General features: G+C 45.4%; 1 protein-coding gene and 1 long non-coding RNA gene across 2 annotated transcripts in view; both read right to left on the bottom strand.

Moving 5' to 3' along the window:
* MARCHF3 (membrane associated ring-CH-type finger 3) overlaps positions 1-7,687 on the bottom strand; it is a 176,291-nt gene extending 168,604 nt beyond the window's left edge. The window contains exon 1 of the mRNA XM_083464642.1: positions 7,502-7,687. The gene's annotated coding sequence lies outside the window, so the exon portion shown is untranslated. The remainder of the gene's footprint in view (positions 1-7,501) is intronic.
* Positions 7,688-13,745: 6,058 nt separating this feature from the next.
* Positions 13,746-16,172, bottom strand: LOC310688327. Its single transcript, XR_014516847.1, has 2 exons — positions 15,741-16,172; positions 13,746-14,020 (listed from the first exon to the last, which is right to left on the bottom strand). It is a non-coding gene; the product is annotated as an uncharacterized lncRNA (long non-coding RNA).
* Positions 16,173-23,432: the final 7,260 nt, after the last annotated feature.

The following is a 23,432-nucleotide window of genomic DNA, read 5'->3' as shown; positions in this document are numbered from 1 at the left end:
CATATACATTAACAGGGGGTGAACCTTCAGTGACTGACGGGGATCAAGACCTTGGGGTCATGGCGGATAGTCCTCTGAAAATGCTGACTGGCTGAGGGGAGATTGCAACATTTGGGCCTTTGTAGTTGACTCAGCAACGAAACTTGTTAGAAGAGAATATAATTGTGCTTCGCGTGGAGAAAGGGGACAGAGAGATGTTTTCCTCACTCTCTCACAATGCTAGATTGTAACACATAGTTAAAATCTATAGCATTTGATACCGCAAGATGCAGTGATGGTTGCCAAATTGATAGCTTCAAAGGGGTTTTAGGCAAATTCATGGGGGGTAAGACCATTAATGACTACTAGGCATTGTGGCTATATCTCCTTTCATTTTACTATTTATACCAGGGGTAGGCAACCTAAGGCCCAGGAGCTGGATGCGGCCCAATTGCCTTCTCAATCCGGCCCACGGATGATCCAGAAATCAGCATGTTTTTACATGAGCAGAATGTATGCTTTTATTTAAAATGCATCTCTGGGTTATTTGTGGGGCATAGGAATTCGTTCATTTCCCCCAAAAAAATACTCCGGCCCATCACATGGTCAGAGGGACAGTGGACTGGCCCATGGCTGAAAAAGGTTGCTGACCCTTGATTTATACCCTGCCCATCTGACTGGTTTGCCCCAGCCACTCTGGGTGGCTTCCAACATATGTAAAAACATAATCAAACATTGACAAACTTCCCTAAACAGGGCTGCCTTCAAATGGCTCGGGGGGTTGGATAACTCCATACCCCCTAACATTTCTCCGATGAAAATAGGGACATCCTAGCATACCCACCAACATTTCTCTGATGGAAATAGGGATGTCCTAAGGAAAAGCAGAACATTTTGGAATCAAATCAGAAACCCAGATGGCTTCTGTAAAACCAGGACGGTCCCTGGAAAATAGGGACACTTGTAGGGTCTGGAAACTGTATCAGAAGTTCTCCAAAGCTGTAGTACGGAAATAACTGTGAGCTTCATCCACATAGAAAATAGTTTTAGCGCTGGCCCTACCGTAAGGCAGGGCAAGGCAGCTGCCTCAGGCAGCAAATGCTGGAGACAAGGGAAGGGGTGACCAAGAACTGTGTGTATACACACACCAGACAGCCTGCCCTGTGCCCACAATATGGCAAAGAACATTGCCCTGTCATCAGTGTTGAAACATGATACAACTTCCAGTCTGGTCAGCTTCTGTGTACAGAAAGATGGTTGCCACATTGCCTTTTAGCTCAAGTAGCAAAATGTCTTGGGTCTGCTGTTCCTTTTCCCTCTCACATTGGTTATTTAGCCTAATCATGGCTAGGCCATTTGTGAGGGAGGCTGAAGGCTCCAGAAGAGCTAATGTTGGATGATGAATTTGGGGTATGATTTAGAGGTGACAGATGTGGAACACAAACCCTGAATGTATGGATTCCAGTCCTTCCTAGCATCAGCTCTCTTAGCCAGACTGCTCTGAGAAGTATAGATGAAGCCAAATGCCTGGTCCTATACTGAGGTATTCCTCCCTTCTGGGAAAACCACATGAAGTTCAAGGACAAGAGACTTAGCTTTTTTTTGTCATAGGTGATAGAAAGGTCTTCCTTAGTACAAAGTGCCATCACCAGGGACAGCATTAGACATTTCACCATTCATTCTCAAATCCAATAATTTATCTCACATGTTCAGATTCATCCCTCAGTGCACTGTCAATGCTGTACCAGGAAAGACTATTGCCAGAAAGCTTCTGGCAATCAGAGTTGAGGCTGGATGAACCCTTGGTTGGAAGGGAAGGCCAAGGTACTTGGCAATTCACAATTGTCAAAGGCCACCTAGGACCAAACATCCATGACTGAAGAGAAATGTAAGCCCAAGTCAGATATTCCTGAACCTAACACCTGCCGTTTCTCCAGTGAAAACAGCCAGGTGATCTTGCCAGCAATTCCTCTAGGTTCATTATAATTTGCCATAATGACTCTTTGTACATTTGTCTGTGCAAATCAGCACCTACTAATATGCATTTAGGGCTCAGAAGAAAACCAAGCGATGCTGTGAGATATAGATCAGCTTTAGTTCTTTGAAAAATTGCCAGAGAGGTTTCCGTCCTCATGGTCAGCATAACACAATAATTAAAAACAACATCAACAAGACGATGCAGCAGACAACAGTACATGGGACTATTAAACTCCACTCAAATTGCAGACCAAAGGCCTGAACAAATATGTTTTAAATTGACAATTACATGGGGGTACAACAAAATCTCCACAGGGAAAGAGTTCCTCAAGCAAAGTACTGGCACCAAGAAGGCCCTGTTTTGTGGTGTGGTCCCATGGGCTACTGGACAGGAGCAGGGGGCTACAAGCAGGGCCTCTCCTCATCTGTGCCCATGACCCTCAAGGGACTGCAAAGGATCCAGAATTATCCCTAGCTGCATACCTGCTCCTTCAGAGGGAGTGTAACCTCATCAAGAGCGGGCAACCTCCCATCCACCTGGTCTAGGAACCATAGCTGTCAAGTGTCCCTTATTTGAAGGGACAGTCCCTTATTCCAGCGCCATGTCCCGCTGCTGTCCCTTATTGTTGGATGTCCCTTAAATGTCCCTTAAATGATGTCCCTTAAATTTCAAGGAAGCAGCTCCTCTCCCTCCCTCCCTCCCTCCCTCCCTGCCGGCCAGGGAGGAGGGAGGCTCCAACTGTGTTGCTTGGCTGTGTTGCTCACCCAATAAGGAGTCTAAGAACGACTGGGGGGTGGAGCTTGCATGCCTTGTGTGTGGCTAGTTAATGCAAGCTGAGGGGTTTTTTGAATGCTGGACGCCATGTTGTTGCACGTGCTGCTGCAAACTTTGCAGTGCAAAGCCAGGCCGGGGAGCCATCTTAAGTTGAGGCTGCATAGGCCTTGTGGTGCATGTGATTCAGATTCTATTCAGTTGAACCTCTGGTTACAAAGTTGGTTGGACAGTGTTCTCGGAGCTACCAGCATGAGTTTGACCAGACTGCAGGAGGACAGGAAGACTGGAGTGCCTGGAACAGGTGAGGCTGCAGGTCCCTTATTTTGGCTGCTGGTCCCTTATTTTCAAGGCTGCTGGTCCCTTATTTTCAAATCTGTAAGTTGACAGCTATGCTAGGAACCACCCACTAACAGGGCCTCCATCTTATCTGGATTGAGCTTCTGTTTATTGGCTCTCATCCAGTCCATAACTGAGGCAAGACAATGGTCCAGCACTTCCACTGCCTCACCTGCAGATGCAAAGGAGAAGTAGAGTTGTGTGCCATCAACATATTGCTGACAATGTATTCTGAACCTCCTGATAACCCCACTCTGCAGTTTCATGTAGATGTTAAACAGCATAGGGGATAAAATTGAACCCTGAGGAACCTCACATTGAAGGCTCCATGAGGCTGAAGCATCGCCCCCCGGAAACCTCCATTCAAGTAGGACTGGAACCACTGCAAAAGCGATGCCACCCATAACTTGGACAGCCGCTCCAGAAGGATACCATGGTATTGAACACCGCTGAGAAGTTGAGGAGAATTAACAGGGACACGTTTCCTCTGCCTCTCTCTTGACACGGTGATCAAAGCAGTTTCTGTGCTGAAACTGGTCCTAAACCCCAATTGAAATGGATGTAGAAAATCAGTTGCCTCCAAGAGTGCCTGGATTTGGTCCACAAGACCTGCTCAAGAACTTTGCCCTAGAAGGGGAGATCAGAAACTGGGGAAGGTTTCTTGAGGAGTGGTTTTACCACTGCCTCCTTCAAACAGGCAGGAACCATCCCCTCTTGCAAGGAAGCACAAATCATCTGCCTGGATCAGTAACACACGATCCCGTCTTGCTGCTCCCCAATAGCAACCTGGTACTGTGGGTTAAACCACAGAGCCTAGGACTTGCCGATCAAAAGGCTGGTGGTTTGAATCCCCGCAACGGGGTGAGCTCCCATTGCTCGGTCCCTGCTCCTGCCAACCTAGCAGTTCAAAAGCACATCAAAGTGCAAGTAGATAAATAGGTACTGCTCTGGTGGGAAGGTAAACGGCATTTCCGTGCGCTGCTCTGGTTTGCCAGAAGCGGCTTAGTTATGCTGGCCACATGACCTGGAAGCTGTACGCCGGCTCCCTCGGCCAATAAAGCGAGATGAGTGCCGCAACCCCAGAGTCGGCCACGACTGGACCTAATGATCAGGGGTCCCTTTACCTTTAGTGGCATAATTCACCAGCGGCAGGTTCCGGTCTGTCTTCAAGGTGGCCCCATGGATTGCTGTAGTCCTACGAGGAGTCTATTACAGCATGAATCATTGAAGTCAGATTACTCTGATACAGGAAAGGCCATAGCTAGCTGGACATAGGCAGTCCTCACAGCTGAAGCTATTTGCACCTGTTCTCTGGGGGTGGGGAGTTCGATGCTACCCAGAACAGGAAGTTTCCCTGATTCCTGTAAACCAATGATATTCAAGGAATAAGGCATGCGCCATAGTGAACGATGGCATAACAGAACAAATAACACTAAACCTGAGGTACAAGACAAGGATGCCCCCTTTCTGCAATTTTATTTGTATTACTTATTGAAGTTTTAGCCAACGTAATTAGAGATGATGAAAATATAAAAGGGAAAGGTAATAAAGGAAAAGAGAAAATGAGCTTATTTGCAGGTGGCGCCTTGCTGATAATTGAAAATTGGGCGGAAAATATGCAAGTAATAGAAGCATATTTGAAGGAATTTGGAGGAATGGCAAAGTTGTGAATTAACTGGAATCAGGGAAGTTTTCCCAATTCTTGGACTGAGTAACCATCTACCAAAAGAATCTCCACCTTATTGATACTGAGTCTGCGTTTATTGCACCACATATGGACATCAGTCTAGCCCCTCCCGGTACAGATTTGGGTATCTCTCTTACAATAAAAACAAAACAATATTTGTGCTTTGCCTTAATCCTCTTCCCCCACCTTTCGAAGTTTGTGCAATATTTGTTAAGCACAGGTATCTATTTTGTCTATAGAATTATATTTTTAAACAAATATTTCCTATCAGTGGCGTAGCGTGGGGGTGCAGGGGGGGCCGGCCGCACCGGGCGCAACATCTGGGGGTTAGGGGGCGCAAATTACTTGCCTTGCCCCGGGTGCTGACAACCCACGCTACGCCACTGTTTCCTATACACAAAGCTGCTCCTTCCAGTATGTGAAGGCAGACAGGATTATCTCTTTGCAGCTAGTGCACACACAAAACACTCAGCTAGTGCAAACACAACACACACACAAAGCCTAGAACATGCAAGCAATATGTCCTTTACCATCACCTAGAGGGATTCGGAGTTTTCCACAGAACATGTTGGTAAACCATTTAGTTACTGAGGTGGAATACTCACTTTAATCACTGTGCATTTATTCCTCTTGGGTTATCATTGTGAGCATATTTACTTCACGGTAAGTGCTACTGAAATCTATTGGACTTACTTCTCAATAAACCTCAGGGTCAGCAGAATGTCTCTGTTTTTAGCACCACATGAAATAGTTTTTTTCCTGTTACAGACACAGCACAGCTTTGGATTGACGAACAGTTAAGGAAAACGGCATGCAAGATTTCCTTAACCAGCTATGGTTTGGAACAGACTAAGATGTGAAGATTTTCCATTAATTAGATAACTCTTCATTGCCTCTCAGCCTCAAAATAGCCCAAACAAACAAACCATTCACAGAAGCCTATCATTAAAAACAATTTGGCAAGGAACAAACAACAACAACAACAAAAGCCCTCCAGACCCTTGATTTGCCAGGATGTTAACTCAGTTGTGCTCAGGTTCTCAAAACCACCATTTCCAAAGCTACACACAAGTTCAACAACATGCCTAATTTCATACTGTGTTTTAAGATTCAGGAAAGGCAGTGTTCTTTTTGCGACTCTTTCCTGGATTCTTGAGCTCTGTCTGGAGTGTGTTTTAACAGATGGGCTCGCTGGCAGACTGTGGGCTGTAAACCAGCAAGCCGTGTGGAATCTGCACTGAATGATTTGGAACCGAGCGCTCGTAAAGTTCACGGACACAGGCAGACTCAGACTTGTACGCAATCACACACAGAGGAGGTCACACACAGAGTACACATCGCTAGGCAGTCTGCTTCCATCCCCCAACCGCGCAGGGGAAGTTCAAGACTTGGCATTCGGCTTTACAATCCTCTCACATACATTGCAGCTCCTCATCTGGCCGAAACAAAGGAAGGGAAACAAAAAATACTACATATACAGTCTCCAAAGAAATTAGCATCTCTTAACACAGCCTGCAAACAAGAGAAACAGAAAGAGGCATTGGGCAACTATCATGGATGGTGGCTGGAATTCCCCCCTGTTGTCAAATCCAGCATATAGGAGGAAAAGAAATTAAGGGTAGGATAGCTACTGAGTATTTGTTTGCCCTAAGAAAAACTATTCCCATCTCTCGCTATTCTAAGACAGGAAGAAAAGATAGCCCAAGTGGAAATTTAGTCCAAGCCAGCCAGCTTTTGTTAGTTTGTGTTTACAACCAAATAGTTACCATGGCATGTGTTATATTTGTAATAAACACACATACACACAATTCTGACATGTACAGCAACTGCACCCTGCATTAGAGATGGCTTGCATGCACATTTATTTAGAACATAGGCTCTGTATTGCACATCTGTATTATACATAGCCTTCTGTGTGCTCCATTAATTGCTTTTTCCGTCTTTACACAAGGTAATTGTCACATTATAGTATGAAACACCATCAGGGAAGCTTCCCTTGGCATACTCTGCCCTTTGGGTGGTGGAAACAAAAACCAAATACTGCTAAGAAAATTACTGCCAAGAAAGGATGACAACTTTTTCCCATACGCCGTTGTCCCCAATTTTAAAGACCTATTTTTAAAAGTCTGTCGTTCTCAGCAGAGCAACAACTCTGTGATCTTACCTTAACCGAAGTTTCTCAAGAAGATGGGCAAATACTGGGGGAGGAAAGGTAACAAAAATGATAAAAGGGGGGTCTCCCCCCCCTCCTCCTGCTCTGGAAGATGGGACTCCAATGGCTTCAAGTTACAAGACTAAACATCAGGAAAAACTTTCTGAGCTGTTCAACAGTGAAACAGATTCTCTCCTTCCTTGGAGGTTTCTAAGCAGAGGTCGGATGGCCATCTGTCATGGATGCTTTGGCTGAAATTCCTACATTGCAGGGGGTCAGTCTGGATGACCCTCGAGGTCCCTTCCAACTCTACGATTCTCCGGCTTCCTGTATTTTAGGTTTGCAAAAGGAGACTCGTTGCTGAGTGCCAACCTCTCCTTAAAACCATCGTCCTCTCTTCTCTCTGGTTGGTATGAACTAAGTTGGGGGGTGGGGGATAGGGAAGAGCCCAGCCCTTTTACAAACTGGGGGTGGGGGTCCCTAGGCAAGCTCTTGCCTGGAAGAAGGGAATCACGCGCGGACCTTATGGAAGACTCCACGTCTCCTCCGGGTCCAGCCCGGCTAGAGAGAGAGAAAGAAAGAAAGATCCACTCACCCTTTTTTCTTTCTTTCTTTCTTTCCTTCTCCGGAGGGGTCCCGCTTCTCAAGGCGCAGCTTCCCCGGCATGGGAGGCGCCGGGCAGCCGCGTCTCTGCCCTTGCGGGATCCGCGGACGGGCAGGCGAGCAGCCGAGTCCGCCCCCCGCGCCGGCAATTCATGGACCTATTTGCTTGCGCTGGAAAGAGAGAGGCAGTCCAGGCGGGGGCGGGGCCAGCTCTCCTGATTGACAGCCGCCGCCTCTTTGCCTTCCTCGCCCTGGGAAAGGGAACCGGGCGGAGGAAGCCGCGTTTAAGGAGGACAAAGGGCGGCGGGGAGGACCCCTAGTGGCCACAGAGGGGAAGCCAACCGGGAAAAGCGTCCAGGTAAGAGCGCCGGAAAGATGCTCCAGGTAGATGCGGATGCAGCTGGCGCCGCACACCTGCCCATTAACCCCTCCGTCCCCGCGTGACGCTGCGGTCTGAACCACTGAGCCTCTTGGACTTGCCGATCGGAAGGTCGGCGGTTCGAAATAGTCCGAGAAAGCTTTCCATTCTTCCACAAAACGTTCACCATTAGGTTCTTCTCTTATTTTATTACCTGACATTCAGAAGACATCTTAAGGCAGCCCTGTTCAGGGAAGTTTTTAATATGTAACGCTGTACTGTTTTTAACACTGAGTGGGAGCCGCCCAGAGTGGCTAGGGAAACTCAGCCAGATGGGCGGGGTATAAATAATAAATTATTATTATTATTATTATTATTATTATTATTATTATTATTATTTTATTTTCTTACCCCCCCCACCTTATTTATTTCTCTTATTTTAGCTGGTAGCTCTGTGGATTCCGCAGAGTCCCATCACTTTACTTATCCATTCTTCTTTGGTGGGCACTACTGGTGCATCTCCTGCCAACCTAGCAGTTCGAAAGCACATCAAAGTGCAAGTAGATAAATAGGTACCACTCTGGCGGGAAGGTAAACAGTGTTTCCATGTGCTGCTCTGGTTCTCCAGAAGCGGCTTAGCCATGCTGGCCACATGACCCGGAAGCTGTATGCCGGCTCCCTCGGCCAATAAAGCGAGATGAGCGCCGCAACCCAAGTTGGCCACGACTGGACCTAATGGTCAGGGGCCCCTTTACCTTTACCTTTTACTGGTGCATCCCACCAGATGTCAAAAAGAAGAAGAACTACCAGACTTTTAGAAGACATCTGAAGGCACCCCTGTTTAGGGAAGCTTTTAATGTTTAACAGACCACTGTATACTTTGTTGGAAGCCACCCAGAGTGGCTGGGGAAACCCAGCCAGATGGGCGGAGTATAAATAAATAAATAAATAAATTATTATTATTATTATTTTACTTCCTGTGGGAGCAGGTGGTGCTGTGGTCTAAACCACTGAGCCTCTTGGGCTTGCCAACTGGAAGGTTGGCAGTTCGAATCTTTATGGCGGGGTGAGCTCCTGTTGCTCTGTCCCAGCTCCTGCCAACCTAGCAGTTTGAAAGCACACCAGTGTGAGTAGATAAATAGCTACCACCGTGGCAGGAAGGTAAATGGCGTTCCCGTGTGCTCTGGTTTCCGTCACGATGTCCCATTGCGCCAGAAGCAGTTTAGTCATGCTGGCCACATGACCTGGAAAGCTGTCTGTGGACAAACGCTGGCTCGCTTGGCCTGAAAGCAAGATGAGCACTGGAACCCCATAGTCGCCTTTGGTTGGATTTAACCATCCAGGGGTCCTTACCTTTACCTATAGGGCAAACCACTTTCTTTGTAGTTGTCTTGTAGAGTTTAAAATAACCAGGGCTTTTTCAGCCGGAGCTCAGTTTCGGCACCTCTCAACTGGGCACCATTGCCATTATAAGAGAAAAGGGGAGGTATTTGTGATGAGTTCTGGCACCTCTTTTTCTAGAAAAATAGCACTGAAGATTAACAGAACCCTTTTTTAAACCCAAACGTTGCTCATCCTCTCATGGCTGATATGAGACAGGTACCTTAGCTTACAACCAGAAGCAGAACTCTCCCAGAGAGAGAGGGGATGCCTCAACACATTCATTTCTCACCAAGAATGGTAATCTGTGCACCTGTAGATCACTTCCTCAATTGGGTCCCATGGGTAAAGGGTAAAGGGACCCCTGACCATTAGGTCCAGTCATGGCCGACTCTGGGGTTGCAGCGCTCATCTCGCTTTATTGGCCAAGGGAGCCAGCGTATAGCTTCCGGGTCATGTGGCCAGCATGACTAAGCCGCTTCTGGCGAACCAGAGCAGCGCACAGAAACACCATTTACCTTCCCGCCGGAGCAGTACCTATTTATCTACTTGCACTAGCGTGCTTTCGAACTGCTAGGTTGGCAGGAGCAGGGACCGAGCAACGGGAGCTCACCCCGTCGTGGGGATTCAAACCGCCGACCTTCTGATCGGCAAGTCATAGGCTCTGTGGTTTAACCCACAGCGCCACCCGTGTCCCTCAATTGGGTCCCATGGGTAAAGGTGCTCAACTGAGTAATACCCAACCATACTCAGGACTCAGAAGTTCACCCCCACTGCCATGGACAGATGATAACTCCAATCACATGCTGGTGGCGTGGGAAGGCTTGTTCCAATCACTCCAAAATTCTCACTTTTGGGTGGAATCAGTGCTTGTCAAAATTGCCAGCGCCTAGTTTGCTATGCCAGAAGAATAGCTTGCATACAATCTGCTGCTGCATAAATGCCTGGATCAGGGCCACCGCGCCAAAGTTCAACTCTTTAAAGCCACTTACTTTCCACACAATTGTTTTTGGACCGGAGCCTCCATTTCCCTGCTTGAACGGTGGGCATTAAAAATCTCACTCACAGCTTGGACCAGTTATGAAGATGAATGAGTTCATAACCATAATAAGCTCTAGTTGTTTAAAGCAATATGCTTTAGTCGTTCAAAGTGCGAAGCAGAAAGAACACAAATTGTAATCAAAGCAACCAGAAGCATCAAAGAGTCTGGATGAAGGGGGGGAGGAAAGGATTTAAAGAGCGGGGCAGAGAAAGCACATAAAGGGAATATTACTCTCCATTTACCAAAGATCTATTCAGAAAGCTAACAACTAAACTGACGACTGAAATATTTAATTTTTGGCATTAATGAATAATTATCCCTTTTTAAAATGCTCTTGAGTTTGCTGGGAAAACAGTGTCCTTCAAGCAGTTTTCTTTAGAAGAGAGATTATAAAAAGCCTTCTATCAGATTGAGTTGACTGGGAAGCCCAGCTTGAATATCACTGTGTACAGAATCTCTCAATCCTTTATTCAAAGTAAGTGCACTTACTCTGATTGTGATAACCTCTCAACTCATTCTGTCTACATCTCCATGAGAGTAAAAGCAAATCACATCAGGGGCTTTCACTCAGGGCTGACGCAGGGGCCTTGCTTTATGGTAGCTCCTTATAATGATATTTAATGAGGCATAAGCATACTAAGAATAAAGTCTTACAGCAGAAGGGAAATTATGTAGAAACAAGGTTAGCAGAGAAGTTGGATGTGTGCTTCTTCCGCCATAAAAATACGTAGTCTTTTTCAAAGCAATATGCAAGAGCGCAGCTTAGCTTTACTTTGTTCCTAGATAAACGGGGTTTTCAGATGTGAGGAAAACACATATACAGTGGTACCTCGGGTTACATACGCTTCAGGTTACATACGCTTCAGGTTACATACACTTCAGGTTACAGACCCCGCTAACGCAGAAATAGTTCTTCAGGTTAAGAACTTTGCTTCAGGATGAGTACAGAAATCGGGCTCTGGCAGCGCAGCGGCAGCAGGTGGCCCCATTAGCTAAAGTGGTGCTTTAGGTTAAGAACAGTTTCAGGTTAAGTACGGACCTCCAGAACGAATTAAGTACTTAACCTGAGGTACCACTGTACTAATAGCAAACTTGGGCTGGGTACATACTTTCATCTGCATTCACACGCCACTGCGGGTTTGAAGCTGTGTGCGCATGTTAGCCACAATTCCCATCTATCCTACACTTTCTTGCTTTTTAATACGTTTCCCGCCAAACCCAGCCTTGATCCGATTTCAAAATGTAAGCCATTTGAAGACACTCCACATTCCCTCTGCGCAGTGGTGTAGCGTGGGTTGTCAGCACCCGGGGCAAGTAATTTGCGCCCCCTAACCCATGGATTTGCACCCCCAATGCATGGATTTGCGCCCCCTAACCCTAACCCCCAGATGTTGCGCCCGGTGCGGCCGGCCCCCCCTGCACCCCCCACGCTACGCCACTGCCTCTGCGACTACTGGGGTGGACGGACCATAGGAGCCAACTCCTAGGGGCCAAGGTCTTTTCACCTCCCCTAAAATATTTGAGGGGGCCAGGGCACCCCAAAGCTGATGGCCATTGCCATTCAAATGGCATGTGCCACCCTTCTACCATATGTGGTGGACGTGTATGGTAACAAAAGCATTCTGGGAAATGACATACAATGAATTGAAAAAAATGTTTAAAACAACTTTTGTTTAAAAAAACCCACACAGAAGCTTTTTTATTAGGAATTGTAGGTACCGAGATCCAAAAGGAGCAAAAAAGACTTTTTATGTATGCAACAGCAGCCCCACGGATGTTACTAGCCCAGAGATGGGAAGAAGACAAAGTCCCCACCAGATAAGAATAGCAAACTGAGCTGTTGAATTATGCCAAAATGGCAAAACTGACCGGAAAGCTCAGGAACCAAGAAGACCAAAACTTCAATAAAGAATGGGGGGGCGGATATAATTTACTTGAGAGAGCACTGTAAGCAGATGAAAACATTAGCAGGATTACAATAACACTTGTAATGCAGAAGATATTAAGGAGAAAATGGAGAGACATAAAATTTGGATGATGAAATAATATGTACCGGTAGTTGAAAAGGTTTATAATAGGACCCATGAAGGGGATGGTGGGAATTCTAGAGATTTGGAGAAATCTCTAAATATGGATATGCACTTTGTATTGTTGTAACTCTACACGTGTAAAATCAAATAGAAATTATTTCAAAAAACAACAAATGGTGTGTGCCACATCTTAAGATCAATTTTGCGCAGTGGGGCTCACCTGGTCCCCCACAATATTTTATTTGAGTTGGGCAGTCTGGCAATTTAGAAATACTTCTAATTGCACATTAACATCATTGTGCAAATGTGCTTTGAAACACAACAGGGAGAAACAAGTTAGCTACTTTTTAAGCTGGCAATGTGTTCACAACTGATTAAACTCTGCCAGCACAGCCAATGGTCAGGCGGAGACGGAGAAATTTAATAAATGGTGGTGACGATGATGGGACTTGTAGTCCAAGTTGGGGAGGCATGTTCTATGCATGCCCATGGAACTCATTTCCAGGTTTGGTAACATTTACAGATCCCCAGCTTTAACAGGGGTGGATAACCTTTGGACCTTCAGATATTGTTGGACGATGGTTCCATCATCTCTTACCAGCATGTTGGCTGGAACTGTTGGGATTTGTAGTCCAGCAGTGTCTAGAGGGCCACAGGTTAGCCAACCACATTTAACAGAAACTCAAGCTCTTTTTCAATTGTTTGAAATGGCTCGCCTATCCAATAAATCCCAAAGGCCCTTAAGCAAAAACAATGTTTCAGCACCATTAGAAAACTGTATATCCTGCCCTTAGTAGCAATTTAAAAGAAGAATGTGAGCATCCCTAATCTTTTGCTAGCAGGCTTGCGAGAAAAATTGTATCGCTTTTGATAACGTGGAGAGAAAGGTGGCATAGAGAAGCATATTCAGTATGTTCCATTTTATTTCAGGGTCAAGTCGCATTATGCTGGTTGACTTTCAACAAAGACACTTATGAGCTGATGCAGATGGTATTAGCAGGAACTCCAAAGAGCTTAAGATTTCCACAATAAATATAAATGATTACATAGATATTAGTGCTGTGTCACATGTCAGGTATCTGAAAAGCTGCAATGATACTCTAGAGTCCCAAGCAACTGTATTTCATCATCTAAGTTACATTTAATCTAAAATATGCCTTCTCTCCTTTCCACTTTGAGCAAAAGAAGTTGAAGTGCATTGTTAAATCCCTACAAGCACAGAAGTATGCAGACATAATCTTGCCATTTCTTCATTTGCAAAGAACAGCATTTTAACAACATGGAGGTCAACGTGATGGTGACAAAGATTCTTTTTTATCTAAAAGTCAAGTTGTTTGGTAGCCAGAAATGGGAATAGAACTGCGTATGCATTGCTCTGCAGGGTTTTATCAAGGCTGCAAAACCAAGTAAAACATATAAATTTGAATTTCAAGAAATTCATGCCGCTTATTTGTGAAGAAGGCGATACAAAATGATCTAAGCATTCTTCTGCAGCCCACAGCTGAACTACAAATCCTTTCTTCACCCGCTGCCATCATCTTGCAGCTCTAGGTTCAACAGCCGATACTCCAGTTTTTGTATATCCACACGATGTTTCATTAGAAATTGCCCATGCAGATGAAAGACAGGAATGTCATACTTGTACTTTCCAAACCGGGATGAGCGATTTGGAACAGTGATGTCCGCTTCCTGCAAAATAAACTGTTAAAGACAGCAAAACTCAAATAAGAAGCATTTAAAAACAAAGGATGCATACTTACTTAGCTGCACTGAAGTAACTGGAATGGCCTCTAAAGAAAACACATTTGCAATCAGAGTGTAGAGTTGGTGTATTGTAAAACAATAGCTTTTCATTGCATTTATTATGGTTCCATTGGTTCTTCTGTGGATGGAAAGCACCCATCAGTGCAATAGGATGCAAGACCATTTTGAGTCTTGCATGGTGCCCAAAATCTGCTCAGAAGGAATGGAGGACCTTGTGGGACAGATTTTCAGAGGACGCAGGAAACTATAGGGGAAGGAGGAATCACTGAGAATTGCCTTCCGACCCATTCTAATGAAAGATGCTTTCCTTCAGTAGACAAACACTCATTGGATACCATCTTGTGCAGCCAGCAATAATTTCTGAATGAGTTGAGCAAGCAGATGTTGGCCCTTCAATGAGAAGGTGCACTACAGATCAATTGGCTCTTGAGAAAGAATTCTTGTGCCAGTTTAGTTCCAGAGAAATGTGCAGTTTTGAAATTGGCAGCCTGCACATTGAAAAGTAATTTAATTTTCAGCTGCCTCCTCTGTAGACGTGCCTGTTGGCTTTCAAAGTGGCAATCTTAAGCTGCCTGCATATAATAGAGTGCATACCAATTAGGTATGGGAGAGTATGGGACCACTTATAAACGCCATCTCCACCTCCTCAAAAGATCCAATCAATGGTGTCCCCCAATATTTTTACACATCACTTGGGAAGACAGGTGAATTAATGTCATTGTACTGGAAGAAGCAAAGATCACCAGTGTGAAAGCAATGATTCTTCAACATCACCTTAGTTGGAGTGGTCATGTTGTGTGGATGCCTGATTATCGTCTTCCAAAGCAACTACTCTATTCTGTTACGCTGTTACTCTATTCTGAACTTAAAAATGGAAAGCGTAACAAAAGAGGTTCAAAGACTCTCTCAAGGCAAATCGAAAAACATGTAGTATAAACACAGACAACCACGGAACACTGGCCTGAGAGTGCTCCAGTTGGAGAACAGCCTTTACCAAAGGTGTCATGGGCTTTGAAGACATTCGAACTCAGGACAAGAAACGTGCTAAGAGGAAGGCAAGCTTGGCAAACCCTCACTGTGATCAACTCCCATCTGGAAACCTCTGTCCCCACTGTGGAAGTACATGTGGATCCAGAATTGGCCTCCACAGTCACTTACAGACTCACTGTTAAAACTGTGTTTATGGAAGACAATCTTACTTGGCTATGAGTAATCACCCAAAAAGAAGAAGTAGAAGAATGCATACCAATTAGGTATGGGAGAACTCCACTGGTTCCACTTTTGTAAAACTGGTGCATGTGGGTTTCCCCCTAGACTTGGATAAAAACCAGCCAGATCCCATAACTACATGCCAGATTTCATTCTAGAATGGTAAGTTTCATGCCCAAAGGCTTCTGTGATTACAGCAACATGCACAGCAGATTTGGGAGGCCTCCTGCTTCCATCCCTCCAAGGTCTTGCCACAGTTTGGCAATGCACAGGCTACAGTCACCCCAGATGCCTTTCAGAACCAACATGCCTGGATGAGGCCCTTTCCTGGAGGCTTTTGGGTGGGCCTATAAGTGCTGATAGGAGTCAGACACCCACAACAAGGTAGATGCAGTTGCCATGTTCTAGTAAGTGAAACAAAAAATCTAGCAACGCAACCTTAGGCTACCTGTGGGTCACTTCGCCACTTCTTGAGGGCTTCCTAGTGGCTTCTGAATCTCATAAAAATAACCACCTTGCATTTGGCAAGACACAGAGATGTTTCAACAAGATGTTTCAGACAATCAGATGCCTCAAAGTTCTGAAGAACTTTGAAGACTCAGGAGAAGTGCCCAGGTAGGTGGGTTGTCAAGGTAACAGTGACCTGCCCTCCTTTGTGACATCTTTTTGAATTCTGACTTAAAGGTCACAAACCAGAGGTATCCAGTCCAGGAGTCAGGAGTGGTAGGAGCAGTGTGAGTGTCTGTCCATGGGTGTGTGGGAGAGGAGAAGAGGATTTATATTTTGTTTTGGTATTTATGCATTTTCATTCATCTTTTTATTTAATGCTTCCTATAGGCTTGTATATTTTTAGACTGATATTTAGGGGTAGGGATTGGAGTAGGTTTTTGTTGTGTGTTTTAAATTACCTTTCTACAGAGAAGCTTCATAATGTTAAAAATGTAAGTAGGATTTCTTCTTGTCCCAATTCAAAACTTGGCGTGAGGGGACTGGGGTCACCCATGTTGCCTTGGCTCTCTTGAAGGTCACCAGTTGCTCCCCTGTGATGCTGAGTCCAGACTTCATTTAAGGCAGAGCTTTCCAAACTGTGTGTTGCGACACCTGCAGTGTGTATAGGTGTGTCATGCAAACGCTCACTTGCTCCTCCCGGGGCTGGAAATGGGTTAATTTAACCTCCAGTTTGCTAGTGAATCTGAATTACTGTGTTACTAAATGATGTATATCTTAAAAGTGTGTCACCAATATGAAAAGTTTGGAAAGCTCTGATTTTATGATTCACATGAGGCCTGTCTTCACTCCCCACTGAGCTACAGAGACCAGTAGAATTACAATGGTACCGTGGTTCTCAAACAACGTGGAACCCAAACACTGCAAACCTGGAAGTAAGTGTTCCAGTTTACAAACATTTTTTGGAAGCCGAACATGCTCCGTTTTGAGTGCCACACTTCCATTTTGAGTGTTAGGCTGAGGTCTGTCTGTTTTTGCTATTTACTTTGTCTTTTTGTTTTTGCGGCTCTTTCTGTTTTTTGTGTGTGACTGTGTGGAACCCAGTTCAGCTACTGATTGATCGTGTGACTGTGGAAATGGATAAAAGCCCTCCATCCAAACATTGACTATCATCAGTGCACGTAAGAAATTTTATTATTATTATTATCATCTACAATACTGTCTTATTTATTTTATAGTGCATTACATTGATTATTGCTTTCATTTTATGGATCAATGATCTCGTTAGATAGTAAAATTTATGCTAAATTGCAGTTTTAGGGGTTGTTTTTAAAAGTCTGGAACGGAATAATCAATTTTGCATTACTTTGTATGGGAAAGCTTGCCTTGGTTTTGGAACGCTTTGGTTTTGGAATGGACTTCTGGAACGGATTAAATTTGAGAACCAAGGTACCGTTTTACTCCACAGAGTGGGGTAGGAGAGCTGAAAATAATGCCAATATACTTCATGTCTGGCAACCAATGTGCCTCTTTGGTTTCAGATTGTATGAGGAGTCTGAAAAGCCCGGGACACAAATTTTCACGGCCCTCTAGAGGATATGGTAGCTCATTTACCAGAAGTAATGTATTTAGTGTTAACTCTGAAACTATGTAATTGTTCCTGACCAAACTAAGCTTCTTAGAGCATAATATACACCAGGAGGCTTGGTTCAGTCAGATTCGTGTATACACTTCAAGAGTTAACACTAAATACGTTCCTTCTGGTAAATCAGCCACTGTAGCTGCTAGAGGACCGTGAAAATTTGTGTCCTGGGCTTTTTAGACTCATCTACCCATGTACTATCTGAAACCAAAGGGGCATTTGGTTGACAGATGTGATTCCCCCCCCCCCAGGTGCTGTAGCCCACTAACATCGAGAAGAGCCTCCTCTATATGATATCTCAACCTTAAAGCATCTAGCCGGAAGTGAATCCAGCAATTGCCGTTCTAATTGCAGTTTTGTGAGAGTGATTTGCATCATGTTCATGCTACACCTGACAAGGTGCTCATCTTCGCTGTCAGTGAGTGACGGACAGCTTTGACCTTGACACTGCTGTATCTTGATTTTCATCCACTCAGCTAAGCATTCAGATACCTCAAATATATGTAGAGCAGAAGGATATAAAGCGGGGGTGGGGGGGACAAGAACACCAACGGTTTCTGGGAATTAGTATTATGGAACTCGGCAGCGCAAACCTTTCAAGGAAGTTGGAGAAAGAGCACGGAAAGGTCAACACAAAGTCTTCCTCCAAAATGTTGCCATTTTAAATTATGTGTTTTATTGCATGCATCCAAAGAACTATAGGGCTCTGTTACATTACCTTGTGTTCATATGGTTCATGTGGGATGTAACATCACTGAAGCAGTCAAATACAACATTTCCTGTTTGCCCAGAGTGGACATACAGGGTGTTATGTACTAACCTTGGATCCTAGGCAAGTAGGATCATAGAATGCAACAACTGATTGGCCTGCAGGAAAAGACCAATCAGGCTCCAGGAGGGAAGCAAAATCAGCCAATCAGATGGGACTCATTGTGTAAATAATGTATATAAAAGCCTGAGGTTTGGGGGGGAATTCAATCACTGTTTTACAAGCTGCAATAAAGAGCATGAAATCACTATAGGACTCCGAGTATATTTCACAGGGGAATGTTGCACCAGCCAGGAGGACTTCCTGTCACACCTGATCTGGAACTTACTCCACTTGCATGTGACCAGGTAGATGGGCATGACCCTGGCAGACCCTATAAAGGGGCTAGTCACGAAGCCATCTCTCACTCTCTTGATCCCATCTCTTCTTGATGCCTTTTGCTGTCTGCTGGCTCTCAGCCAGCAGCACATGGGCATCTCCCTCACAAGAGGATGAACCCACACTTTTCTCTGTAACTGTAACTGCAAACTAAAGCCTGCCTTCAGGATCATTCTGTGAACTGAATGTAAGTAAACCTTATCATCACTTTTAAAAGAAGACTGCTATGTCATTATTGTTTTCAAGAGGGAACTAAAGGGGATTTACCAGCAACATGTCAAGGCTAAAAATTGGCCGCTGTTTCTTTAATGCTTAAAAAAGCTGGGTCAGCATGAGTCAGCGGCCTGCAGTGACTCATGCACCCTTTCACCGGGTTGTACTTATATATATATAGAGTGAGAAATGTTAGTTTGGTGTTGGTTGGTTGGTTGGTTAGTGAAAGCTGGTAGTGTTGATGTGTGTACAGTTGGTCGCTTTTGCAGAAAGACTTTTAAGAATAAAAGCAGAAAGTAATCTGCAAGGATATTCTTCTCGTGGACTCTTTTATGCTGACAAGAGTCCGAGGACCAGGCTGAGGCGACGAAGGGAGGTCAGAACCTTTTTTTTTTTTTTACAAACACTGACAGAACACTCCAATATGGACAAGCCAGACTGGATTGCTTAACTCAAACGATTCTCATGAATCCATCAACTAGCTTCCTGCAATGTACAAGGGAATGTGCTCTGCTACTAGCTCACTAACGTGAGTGAGGAAGGATAATATTTAATCAATATATCCTCTCCTACCATCCTCAACATTCCCACAGTTCAAGCACCGCTTTGGCTTCATCACACAAGAAGCAGGGATGCTTCAGGAGAGAGGGGGAGACAGACAGCAATTAAATGAAACTGTGCGACACATGAAGCTCCCTTGCTAACATATTCTCAGACAACTGATCCTGCAAGATCTTCATCACTGTCATAACCTGCTCCATATTAAGATGCCGCTGGCTTCTGTGGCACAGAGCAAAGGAGTTAGCATGCCAGGTCAGGATCTGCAAGCCAGCGTGCAGTGTGTCACAATTATTATTTATTAAATAAATAAATAATCAAAGGATGACAGGGCTGCTTACGATATAAAATGCAAACTGGAATGTAAAATGCAATGCCGTGAGAAGATGCAGGCATCATTTCCATTTCTTGGAATCAGCCTATTTGCTGCTGCTACCGGAGCAGAAGAGAACAGGACATCGTGGAAAAGGACCTCGATTATGGTTACAAGACACTACTTTTACATGCACAAAGATGGAAGGACCCAGCAATGGAAGGAAGGCTGTTCAAATCAACAGACTTGGCTGAGATGCTGAAATGGACATGCTTCATCAGAGAAAAGCCATTGCTAACATTGGTTAAGGACTGGAAACCTCTCATGGGCTTTTTTATATGAAAAAGAAATAATGATGGGGTCCCTGACATCAGCACCGTAAGAACCTCCGCTTCCCGTCATGGTAGAGGGAGAGCAAATTCTAGACTCCAGGATGCAAAGAACGAAGTTGCAATACCAGATTGTGTGGAAGGGTTATGGCCCTGAAGAAAGATCATGGGAGTACGCAGAACATGTCCATGTGCCAGACTTGCAAAGGGCATTCCATACATGCCTCCCCAACCGACCGAAACCACAGGGTGGGAGGGCACTGTGATGTCTGGGGCTGGGCAGAGGAGGAATGGTGGAGAGCGCCTCCCCATCCTGACCCTTCCAGGGAGGAGGAAATGGAAGACAGTATAGATTTACAACAGGGGTTTGAAGGAGCTCACAGCTCAGAGGCAGATGAGGGGAAAAGCCAGGAAATAATGGGAGAGGAGGAACAGGCAGAACCCAGGACTGGATTTAGGTTTGATGAGGCCCTAAGCTACTGAAGGTAATGGGACCCTTAGTATGTCCAGCTGTCCTTTGTTAACAACAAATGGCCGCTGTTTTTTGTTTTGAATATATGCTATATGGTAATTTATGGACCTAATAGGTATCTAAAGCCATTTGCACATAACAAATAGGAGCCCACACAACACTGTTGCTGTATGTAGGTTTTATTTTATTTGTTTTTTATCTTTTATTTTGGAAATGTACATGCAGTTTTTTCCCTTTCATTTTTTTGGGGGCCCCCAATTGAGTGGGGCCCTAAGCCAGGGGCCAGCAAACGTTTTCAGCAGGGGGCCAGACCTTGTGGAGGGCCAGACTATATTTTTTTTTTGGGGGGGGGAGATGCAAGAGCACCGCGAGCCCCGGTGGCTGCTTACCTGTATCTTCCGAGCAGCAGGGGCTGGCAGTGGCGGTGCTGGAGGGACGATGAGTGGTGTGCAAAAAGGCTTCTGAGAGGGGCTGCTTAAAATGGCGGCCGCTCAAGCACTGCTGCTGCTGCTGGCACCAACAAAGCCCAGCCTCATTCCTCCTCTAGGCAGGGCATGGAGAAGCCAGGAGGAGGGAGGCAGGAGGCGAAACCGCTGTGTGAGGGAGAGGGAGGGAAAGGGAAAGAACGCAATTGCTAGCGATCCACACGGCGATTCCCGTACCGTCTGCGGGCTGGATCCAGTAGGCAATTGGGCCTGATCTGGCCTGCGGACCTTAGTTTGCCTACCCATGCCCTAAGCTATAGCTTGTTTAGCTTATACATAAATCTGGCACTGGCAGAACTGGAGGCGCAGCTGGCTGACATGTTGTCACTAGAAAGCATTCCAGACCCTCTATCTCCAGAACCCGGCAAGCCTTAAAAGTAGGAGAGCAAAGAGCTCAAAGGCAGAGGGCACTTAGCGGCACCTGTAGAGGAGATGATGGTGATGATGACGAATGAGGAAGTGGGAGAGATGGTGGTGGACAGTCACTCGGGACAACGCCATTAACCAAGAGACTAGGTTCTATAGCCTCTCTCTGTAATATTGAAAGAAAAAAGGGCGGTAAGAAACTTTTCCTGGTTTTTCTACTTTCCTGGGCAACCAGCTGGGAGCCGCTGACATCATCCTGACAGCATGTGCTCTGTCACTGAGCCTCAGCCTTGCATGATAGGCTTCTTTCAGTGACAATGGGCCTGCTGCTGTATTCTTCAACAAGGAACATGGGGCAGTCGGGCCTTTGCTATTTCCAGTTGGGGTTCAATCACAGAGCAGCAAATTCAAGTTGCGCAACAAGCTCATTTCCTCCCCAAATCAGACTTTTTGCAATAAAGAGAGTGATGGGGTAACACTAGCTTTGACACACGGCCACCCAGCATGTCAAAATGGATGTTCCTGAAACAGCCAACGCCTCCCTGAAAACATCTGAATCTCAGGTTGCGGGTTCGAATCCCACCAAAAGATGCCTGCTTTGCAGGGGGTTGGACTTAGTTGACCCTTTGTCTCCCTTCCAGCTCTACGATTCTATGATTCTTACGTAATCAGGATGAAATATCAATAAACAGGTCATCTGGAAACGCCGATAAAAAGTTGCCAGGTGGACCCTTTCTGCAGTGGAATTTTTCTCTTCTTTTCAGATCTCAGAAACAAAGTTCACAGAGGCCAAATCCTTTTTCTATATGAAGCCGCTGGGAGAGATCATCAGGGGGTTTGGACTGGGTGTTCATCAGTATGCAGATGACACCCAGCTCTACATCTTCTTTAAAAATCAGAACCAGTGAAGGCGGTGAAGGTCCTGTGTGAGTGCCTGGAGGCGATTGGAGGATGGATGGCGGCTAACAGATTGAGGTTGAATCCTGACAAGACAGAAGTACTGTTTTTGGGGGACAGGAGGCGGGCAGGTGTGGGGGATTCCCTGGTCCTGAATGGGGTAACTGCCCCTGAAGGACCAGGTGTGCAGCCTGGGAGTCATTTTGGACTCACAGCTGTCCATGGAAGTGCAGGTTAACTCTGTGTCCAGGGCAGCTGTCTACCAGCTCCACCTGGTACGCAGGCTGAGACCCTACCTGCCCGCGGACTGTCTCGCCAGAGTGGTGCATGTTCTACTTATCTCCCACTTGGACTACTAGCTCTACGTGGGACTACCTTTGAAGGTGACCCGGAAACTGCAATTAATCCAGAAAGAGGCAGCTAGACTTGTGACTGGGAGTGGCCGCCAGGACCACATAACACCGGTTCTGAGAGATCTGCATTGGCTCCCAGTACGTTTCCGAGCACAATTCAAAGTGTTGGTGCTGACCTTTAAAGTCCTAAACGGCCTCGGTCCTGTATATCTGAAGGAACATCTCCACCCCCATCATTCTGCTCAGACACTGAGATCCAGCGCCGAGGGCCTTCTGGCGGTTCCCTCATTGCAAGAAGTGAGGCTACAGGGAACCAGACAGAGGGCCTTCTTGGTAGTGGCGCCCACCCTGTGGAACGCCCTCCCATCAGATGTCAAAGAGATAAACAACTACATGACATTCAGAAGACATCTGAAGGCAGCCCTGTTCAGGAAAATTTTTAATATTTAACGTACTGTACTGTTTTTAATACTTGATTGGGAGCCACCCAGAGTGGCTGGGGAAACTCAGCCAGATGGGTGGGGTATAAATTATTATTATTATTATTATTATTATTATTATTATTATTATTATTATTATTAAAACTCATGGGAGGAGAGGGAGATGAACACAGAACAGAGTTACGTTTAGAAGAGTTCATACTCCAGAGTCGCGGGACGTGGACAGTTAAATAGCCTGGCACTTCCCTTAGAAAGAACTAAGCCAACTCGACAATAGTCCATTTTTGGAACAGGGATGTAGCTCCAGTAGGAGACCTCTCTGAAAATAATACTCTTACTGGTCAGATTCTCAGCAGCCTAGCTTTAAGCAGCTTTTTTTATGGGATGCCAAAGGAGATTTCTCAAAAGGTAATGCCTTTCCGCAGAGCACTCAGTTGCTCCAGTCGCAAATGGAAAGCAAAATCTTCCACAGAACGGA

The sequence above is a fragment of the Podarcis liolepis genome (genome assembly GCF_965112155.1).
Source record: "Podarcis liolepis genome assembly, chromosome: 11".
Classification (NCBI taxonomy): domain Eukaryota; kingdom Metazoa; phylum Chordata; class Lepidosauria; order Squamata; family Lacertidae; genus Podarcis; species Podarcis liolepis.
The sequence above is the reverse complement of the archived record's forward strand: the minus strand, read 5'-3'. Positions and strand labels throughout refer to the sequence as shown.